This window comes from Podarcis muralis, chromosome 5 (genome assembly GCF_964188315.1).
Source record: "Podarcis muralis chromosome 5, rPodMur119.hap1.1, whole genome shotgun sequence".
NCBI classification, from domain to species: Eukaryota; Metazoa; Chordata; class Lepidosauria; order Squamata; family Lacertidae; genus Podarcis; species Podarcis muralis.
In genome coordinates this window covers 59,158,001-59,167,713 of record NC_135659.1, presented here as the reverse complement: position 1 = coordinate 59,167,713, position 9,713 = coordinate 59,158,001, and positions in this window count along the sequence as shown.

Here is a 9,713-nt window from a genome sequence, read left to right as displayed (position 1 = left end):
CATCCCCAACCACCTCAGCAAATGGCCAGGGATTCTGGGAGTTGTAGTCCAGCAACATCTGGAGACCCGCAGCTGAAGAAGGTTCCTGTAGTTATCTCCAAAATAGGGCTACAATATTGTTAACTAGGACTTGGGTCATTTCACACCAGTTCTCTGTCAGCTGCAATGGCTACCAGTCCATTTTCAGGTTCCATATTCAAGGCACTGGTTTTAAAGTTCATAATGGCTTGGGACTAGGATACCTGTGGAATAAAAAACTATAGTGCATGGGCGTAGCCACTGGGGGCAGAGAGGGGCAGCTGCTCCCCTGGATCAAGTAAAACAATAGGAATACTTAACCAACTGACCAATCACGTCAGTTCTGCACCCCCACAAAAAAAAATCCTGGCTATGCCCATGCTATAGTGAGAGGGGGTGGCACTCTGGATGTGGAATGCTCTCCTCGGATAGACCAGCCTGGTACCGTCTCTGTGTGAAAATAAAGACAAGAGATGTTAACATATGACAATTTCATATTTTGTCCAACATAAGAGGACTCTGTGCGTAGTCTGGGACAACCATCAAACTGTCTCAAACCAGTCCTGTATCCTAAAGTATTTATTATTGTTTTGTGCAGCACCATCAGAGCATCTAGTGCTTTGCAGAGTATAAGGTAACCTGCTCAGAGGAGCTTACAAATGAAAATTAGATACAGTGGAAACAACAGAGGATGGGGAGGCAAAAGTAAAACAGGGCAGCTATATGTGTTTATTTCAGCTGCGTGTCCTTTCTTAGGCTAGTTACTTAGTCTAGTGATACATCTCTCACTAGCTTCCCATTGCCTCTCTCTGTCTAACCTTAGAACCCTGCCTCCTATTCTATTTCTGCTTGTAGAATTTAGGACATACAAATCACTGAACTATATATCTACAGTGACAATAATAGAATAAATGAGCAACTCACGCAACACATCTATTTTGTCCCCTTTCTCTTCTGGCAGTTGCTCCCTGGCTGAGTGTATCTTTTATTGTATTCATTTATTTGCCTCATTTATAATCTGCCCCTCATCACATTGCAATCTCAGGACTGTTTCCAATAAAATGGTTACAACAGAACACAATAAGTACATCCAAACTCTAGTAAGATAAAATTAAACAATGTAAAACAGATACCAAATAAGAGCAGCTAAGCATCACATTGAGGCCAGTTTACCCCTCCTACAGGGAAGAGAGGTGGTGAAACTTGAGCAATCCATCCTTCTGTCCTCTGTTGCATACACATACTGTAACCTCCAATTTATGATGTTTCATGAATGCACCACCAAAGCCCTACTGTCAAAATGATTTGGTGATTTTAGAACAACTTGTTGCAATCCACGCTCAGAGCCTTTTACTGAAAAGGGAGCTGAGTTGAATTCCCCCCATTCCATTCCTTTTACATTCAACTAAACAGGGACAGACCCTCCAAGTGTCCCTATTTTCCAGAGATGACCCTGATTTAGAGAAACCATCCCAGTTTCTGATTTGATCCCGGAACGTCCCGCTTTTCCTTAGGAAGTCCCTATTTTCATTGGAGAAATGTTGGAGGGTATGGAGTTGTCCGAGCCCCAAGCCGTCTGAAGGCAATCCTGTAGAGAGAAGTGTTTTTTAATGCTTAAGGTTTTGTTATATTTTTATATATGTTGGAAGCTGGCCAGAGTGGCTGGGGCAACCCAGTAAGATGTGTGAGGTATAAATAGTAAAATTATCATTATAGGGAAAATAGGGATGTCCCTATTTTCATCAGAGAAATATTGGAGGGTATGCAGGGAAAGAGTTAGAAGAAGGTTGTGGTGTAGCAAATTAGCTAGTCAGCCACAAACTATTTAGGCCAGGGATGGGGAACCTGTGGCCATCAAAATGTTGTTGGACTGCAACTCCCATTATCTGAGGCGATTTGCCATGCTGGCTGAGGCTGATGTTCCCTACCCTTGGCCTAGGTAGTCTTGGACAAGTCATACTCCCTTCTCTGTAAAACGTGAATAAAATACCTCTGACCTCAAAAAGATTTTGTGATGGTGAAATGAAATCATTAATGTGAAATATTCCAGTGTGTTGTGCTCAGACCAGTTTGTCTCACTTCTTGGACTTGGACACACACACACACACACACACACAGAGAGAGAGAGAGAGAGAGAGAATCATGAAGAGCAATGAATAAACCCAACGTACCTCTCTCTTTAAGTTTTTAAAAATAGGAAGTTAAAGAGTCCCTTTCACCCACCTAGCCTTGGAACCAAGATGTCTCACTTATTCCTTCTAGTCCAAAGGGCCTATGATGGGAAAGAAGGGGAGCATTGGTGATGGTGGGGACCAGGAGAGAAAATTGGGTTCAGTTTGGGCTATTAAGTTGCACAAGGCCAGAGAAAAAAATTCTGTGAACAGAAATCAACATGCAAATCCTGAAGATGTGAGTGAGCTCTGCCCTGACCTGTGTAATGAACAAATAAAAGGAGGCCACTTTGCTCCCAAGCTCCCTCAGCCCAGTTCCCCCCCTCCTCCCGCCTCCCCAAAAGACAAAAGGTGCAGCTTAGTGATGCATGAAAGAAGAAACAAAACAACAAGGCCACCTCCCCTTCCCAGCCCACTAAGCTCCCCCATTAGACAGATGGCAACAGTTGCCCCCACACCAGTTGCGTGTCGCGGTGAACAAGCCTCTTTTTATCCCACAACAGGTCATAAATGAGACAGCAGCCAAACACTTCGCTGAGGGATGGCACTGGGAACGGAGTCGTGGGGGGAGGCGGGGAGGCAAGGCTGCTGCTGTCACGAAACCCGGGAGAATATAATAAGCAAGCCGAGGGTCGCTCCCATGTGAGCCCATCTGTCCGCGTCCGGGAGCAACCTTGCCCATGTGCTTTTCGTTCTGGAAGATTGCCAGCACAGATCTATGTATGCGCAAGCAGCCATTGCATTAGGAGCAGATAATACGCAGAGCTGCCTTTCTCATATATAATTTGTTGCCTCCGTGTTCATGTCAGTTTCTCAAAGGAGGTTTGTTTAGCCCCCTTTTAAATTGGCTCTTATTGCCATTTTATTCTGAGATGGGTGTTTTTTACTGAGATTCCAGGGTTATTTGTTTTTGAGTTTGCTGCCTGCTGGTACTTTTTGATGATGATGATGATGATGCTGTTTTGTGTGTGTGTGTTACTGCTGTTTGCGTTTGTTTTCCTGTTTCTTTAAATTTGATGTGATACAGATTTATAGGGGGTGTGTTTCTGTACAAACAGAGAGATATTTGTAAGCCTCCCTTAATATGATTTATTTAAGAGGTATAATAATTAAGGTATAAACATTGAGACATAGATATTTTAATATAACTCATCTAAAAGAACTGCCAGCTCTGGCCGTGTATTTGCGCAATCACTTAACCCATAACAATGACAGGGTAGAAAAACCCCTTTTACTGGTCGGATTGTGATTAACAAAGGTAAACATGTGCTGACTAAGGCTGAAATCCCAACCCTGCTTGTCTATTGAATTCAATAGCACTTCTGAGTAGACATGTCTAGGATTGCAGGCTAACAGAGCAATCCTATGCGTATTCCATTGAGCTCCATGGCCCATACACCTTAGCTGTACTGATTGCAGCTGAATATACAGTGCTTTTTTTTCAGTGGGGGACGCAGGGGTATGCATATCCCTAAACATTTTGTGAATCTCTGTACTTTTGTCCATTTACTGTATTTATTTTTCCCGATTTGAACTATAAAATGGTGATTTTCTTGAATCAAAATGAGAAAAGAAAAGCACTGTGAATACATATTAAGTGACCTGAACAAGCACTCACCTACACAGAGTATGTGTCTTTGTCTTTGTGTGTCCATATACATTCAAGAAAGTTAAAACTTCAGTAGGGAGCTGTGAATGGGCTGTGGCCATCCAGTGCCAGGCTCTGTACAATTGCAGAGCAAGAAGACGGACCCTACTTACCCTGGGGCTTTGATGTTAAATGTGAGACAACTGCTGAGTGCAACAAGCCAGACAAAGAACCAGAGGACACAATGAGACAATGCAGTCAGCACAATGGGCAGCAACAGCCTGTGCATACCAGCTGTCTAAGCTGCAGTGCTACTTATTCTGTCCAGGATTGTCGGCTCTCATGTGTTCATCACAAATCTCACCATTTCATCAAGCGTTCTTCAATCTCCAGACTGCGAGGCTTGTAATAAAATGATGAAATCTGCAGGTTCCTTTTATATCTGAGTGTGATGTTTTGCCTCCGCCGGTGGTGAATACATTCCTTGCGTAACCAGCAAATAAGCACTGTGCAGGTTCAAAGGGCGAGCAATCACACCAAGAGGAGGAGGGTCAAACTTGGTCACGATGAGTCCAAACTGAATCACATAATGCTTTCAATGCCCTACTTACCTGAGATTTCAACAGTTCTGCAGTACAGTTTAATCACATTTTATATTGCCCGTTCCTGTTATGGGGATGTTTGCTGCTTGTGCCCTTTGGGTAAACATTTTTTCCAGGTAAATTAAGCCACAGCGGTCGTCTTGAATCTGGAGTACACAATGGCTCTTGGCTCTTTTCAATGGCAATGGCAGAATGGAAGTGTAGGGAGAAGCACCCTTTCAAACAAGTAGCTTCCCCCATTCCCCATTGCTGAACCCCTGTGATTACTTAAAGGAAAGGCACTTTTCACATACAAAACTGTAAGCGAGCCATGAGCCACAAACTAGCAATTGAAACAAGGTTTTGACATTCATATCTGATGCTTGGGGGTTGAGGCAGAAGATTGGCAAATAAATATTCTGCTGAGGTATCCACTGGCAACACTTCACACCTACCCTAGCCTCATATCGTTTTATTTTCCTTCACTCAGTGGTTCAAATACTTCTTAGGAGAGTATCTATCCTTCTTTTGCAAGCAAGTGGAGGGTGTGTGCTTCTACTCAGAGTCGTTTTGCCTCTCAGGCCTAACCAGGATGGCGCCTTTGGCCTCCCATTGTTCTTTACTGGGAAGTCCCATAGAGGCAGGAAGTGTGACAGAAAATGTTGCTTACATTCCTTTTTTAAAAAAATAAAAAATAAAATTTTTAAAAGGGAACTTGGATATTTAAGGGGTCCCACCCACAGCCTTAGCTTTGTAGTCTCCATTCCTGCAGCTCTATGCAAAAGGAAATAGGTTGACAATGAAATTAAGATAATGCCAAGTTCTTCAGACTGGAAAGTCTCTGGCTGTGTGCTACACGCAACACATCATTCCGATTTATTGTCATATTAGGAAGCCTCTATCCAGACCTAGTCTTACAGAGGATATCTTCTGTGGCCTGTAAAGGGAGAGGGATGCAAGCGTAAAGTCAGGCATGTTTTGGCCTACTATTGAGAGCCACTTCCCCAATGATGAGGTCCCGCACTGCTGAGGAGCATATGAAAAATCAGAACCACATAGGCATGGACAACCAGGGATCTTTCCCTCTCAGTAGTTGCATGAGCAGATTCTAGGCCACGGAGTGCATGGGAAAGAACCAAAAGATCAGGCTTAACCACATGACTGAGATGCTCACATACGTGCCTCTTCAGCAACATGAAATTACCACACCACTGGAAAAGGCATGCCACTCTGTGTACATGTAAGAATCAGAGAGGGAAATTGGTTTTACTATTATCTGTTTGCATAACCGAGCCTTTAAAAAGTAGTTATTTCTATGATGCAACTGGTTCCTTAACAGAGATGCACATTAACCAGCCTATTGACTCCAACTGGAAATTCCATGAAGATTTTCCGTGTTGAACGAGAAAGCAGTGTGGTGGTGGTTACATTGAACAGCCTTCTAGACTGTTTTTTTTTCATTATGTAGCCCATTGCTATAACATGTCATCAAGGCCAAGAATGCAACAGGGCAGAAACAGAAATTAAGCGTTGTTAGGGGTATGTGGAATAACTTGTTGAATGAGTATTCCAAACTAAACAAGTAAACAGGTATTGCATAAGCAACACTATTCCTTCTTCTTTTTCCAGAGTGTTAAATAAAGGGCCAATCCGTATTTACCCATAGCAGCAGGAGTATTAGAATGGTTACTCTCTGGACAATTTAAGAGGGAAGTTGAGTGGAACTGAATCCAGTACATAGTGCTGCCATACACACGCCAGCATGTCGTGGGCAGTGACAACTGGAACTTAACACAAGCTAAACATTTCCCCACAGCCTCACCACATTGCAAATGCAGACTGTAAGAACATGGCACACAGGGAAGGCCCAGGGCATTTTGCTCCCTGAAGTAAAGGTCAAGATGGCTTACCCTCTCAATTCCATACACAGAAGCCAGGCACAATGGCAGTTGATTCTTTCTTCAACAAAGGCAACAGGACATCATCCTGCACCACATTTGAAGGCAGCAGACTAGTTTAGGTGGTGTAAGGCAAGCTGCAGGGCCGTCTTTACCCGGGGGGTGCAAGGGATGCAGGGCACCCAGGTGCCAAATTCTGGGGGGCGCCAGGCGCCCACCACTGAAGCCGCCTAAGCTCTTAACTATCTACCTGTTGTGAAATAATAAATAAATTTGATCAAGCTAGAAAAACAAAATACATATATACCTAGGTATTACCAAAATGTATACCTACTGTTTCACTAAAGGACTTTTGACTTTGTGCACTCATTTACCAAAGACACGCCGCAGGCAGCCTCTGTGGTCCCGACACCCCTCTCCTTGTCCCCTCCTGGTCCTGCTCCAGGTGGCACTCCAGGGCACCCAGACCTGCAAAGGTGAGAAGCTCCTCGAGACGCCTCCCTCCCAGCGCGGGACCCTCCTTCTCTCGCTCCCCCGATGCCGCGCTCTGACAAGCCAGCTTGAGTGCCAATAGAGAGCCGCACTGGGGAAGGGGAAACGTGCATAGCTGCCTGCCGTTCCTGGACCCCAAGACGGAGCGGGACAGGCTGCCTCTTGGCTGGCTTTGGGGCTGGTGGGTTGAGGGTCGCTTCTGCTCACCAATGTGGCAAAAAAATGTGCGTTTTTTCGTTTTGGCGAACTCCTCTGCCCCCTGCCCTAAGGCGTAAGCATGGTGTCTGACATAAGCATAATAAAAGTTAATTTGGGAGCTAAACTAAATTTGGGGGCGCTGGGCAGATCTTTGCACCCTGGTGGCACATATGCTAAAGACGGCCCTGGCAAGCTGTGTCTGGGTCATATCTCTGTCCTCCAGCATCTTACCACTACCCCTTTCCCTCCAGCATCTGCCACCTGAGGCAACAACCTCACTCTATCTAATGATAGAATCAGTCCTGATTACACATCCAAGTCCATTGGATGGCATTATGTCCTTGGCTCCATCATTTGAATTATGGGCTTGATTCTTAGGCTGCACACACACACCGCGTATTTCCCTCAAAATGCACAGAGTTACCCTCAAACAGTCATAGGAAGTGTAATTAACCCCTCGTGGTTCCCAGGATTATTTGGGGGAAATGTGCTTTAAATGCACGGTATCTTTCCAGCCTTAATCTTTCCTGCATCTAGGTAAAATATCATTGTCTGGGGTTGGTTGCTTTTTTTTGTGCAACACCATTTTTCCTAGCATTGCATCTACCATGAAGAAGAATGCCCCAAAGGATTCCAAATTAAAAGTCATGCATGCACCACCCCACCCCCAGCTGGGGGTTTGCAACACTAAAGGGGCAAGATGGCTTTCTGTTTTTGGTGGTCTTGTAGTAAGGCTAAAGCTTACTGGGAAATGATATACAATGAAATGAAAAGGATGTTTAAAATAATGTTTGCAAAACAAACCAGAAGCCTTTCTCTTGGGAATTATAACGATAGGACTACCTAAATTGTATAGAAACTTATTCATGTATGTGACTACAGCGGCAAGAATGCTACTTGCCCAAAAATGGAAAGAAGAAGTCCCAGCAAAGGAAGAATGGATTCAAAAACTTATGGAATATGCAGAAATGGCAAAACTTACCGGAAGAATAAGAAATCAAGATAACAAACTTTTTATATGGTTTATTGAATATTTACAGATACATTGTAAACAGGTAAAAACACTGGTAGGATTATTGTAATAACCTGCAGTTACACAAGAGCACATATTTAAAGAAGATAAATAAATGAGTAAGTTAAGTTAATTTGGATATTAAAAATAAATTGAAGGAACTGCAGAAAGAGGGGGAAGGAAGTCAAGTTTTAAAATGTCAAAATGATTGTAAAATCATTGAAATGTATATCTGAAAAGTATAAATAAAAAAAGATGGCTTTGTCTTTAACAGACTGAGAAGGGAGCATGTGGTTCAAACTTCAAAGAAACCTGCTCTTCAGCATTTCCCTATTGTCATTTTCACTGTGATTCTGGGGGGACATTGGTGGTCCGGGGATGATCACAGTTTAACCATTACTGCTTTAATTTATACAGTGCGCATGATGATGTGTTTGGCCTATGCGTCTCTCCTCCCTGACACATTAATGAGACCGGATTTGTGGTAAATTGAACTTTGGTGTCCTCGGCAGCTGAAACGAAAGAGAAGCGCTGAAGCCACAACTTGAATTAATTCTCTCTCCTCCCTCCCTCCCTCCCTCCCCCCTCCTCCCCCTTGTAGGTTTCAGGCAGGCAGGTGTTGAAACTGGGCTGTAGGCTACAGACTGATTTCCCCAGATACAAGAGCTTGTCGTTTTGCTTACACTGTTGCCTGACAGGTCTTTAACAGAGCCTGGCGCAATGTCTCCTCCTCCCCCACATCAGAAAACAAAAAGAGCTCAGGAAACACCTGGAGGCCAAGTGCTGCCACACTGGAGAAGGGCTCTTCAGCTTGCTTCGCTCTCCGCCAGCTGCTTAAAAATAAAAGCTGAATCATTCATCGGTGCCCCACCCAGGGGCCCTGAAATGTTTACCTCCCTGACATGAGCACAAGCTGAAACGTGTTTCCCAGCTCCAGAATGCTCCCTTTCTGCAGAGTTTCTGCATCATGTGTTTTTTTTAAAATATTGCATTTTCTTCTTTTCATTCTTTGGGAGATGCCCAGAGGACACGAGACATTGGGTGGCCATAGAAATACAGTGGTACCTCGGGTTACATACGCTTCAGGTTACAGACTCCGCTAACCCAGAAATAGTACCTCGGGTTAAGAACTTTGCTTCAGGATGAGAACAGAAATTGTGCTCCGGCGGCAGGGCGGCAGTGGGAGTCCCCATTAGCTAAAGTGGTACTTCAGGTTAAGAACAGTTTCAGGTTAAGAACGGACCTCCGGAACGAATTACGGTAAGTACTTAACCTGAGGTACCACTGTATTGCAAATCGATTAATAAATAGGGCCATCAACATCGTGCAGACTTCAGCCAGCAGCACAAGGCTATGTGTTAAAGCACCAACACTGAGATTCCACTCGAATCTTATTCTTTTTATATTTTTATTCAGGGCTTCCTCCCCCCCCCCCTTGCTGGAACTCGAAGAAATTCAGTTCCAGCACCTCTCAGGTGGGTGCCATTGCCATTCTAAGAAAATGAGGGAGACGTTCATGGTAAGTTCCAGCACCTCTTTTTCTAGAAAAATAACACTGTTTTTATTTATTAAGTTTCTATACCACCTTCAATTAAAAGAGTACAGATATTTAAAATACGCTAAAACAACCAGTGGAAATGGATTTGAAGGAAAGGCTACCTCCTTTTACCTGGGGCATTCTTGTATATCTAAAATCATTATATAGGCTGTTTTCTGTGTCTAGTTAGAGAGGAGGCAGCTGGGAACAAGGAACTT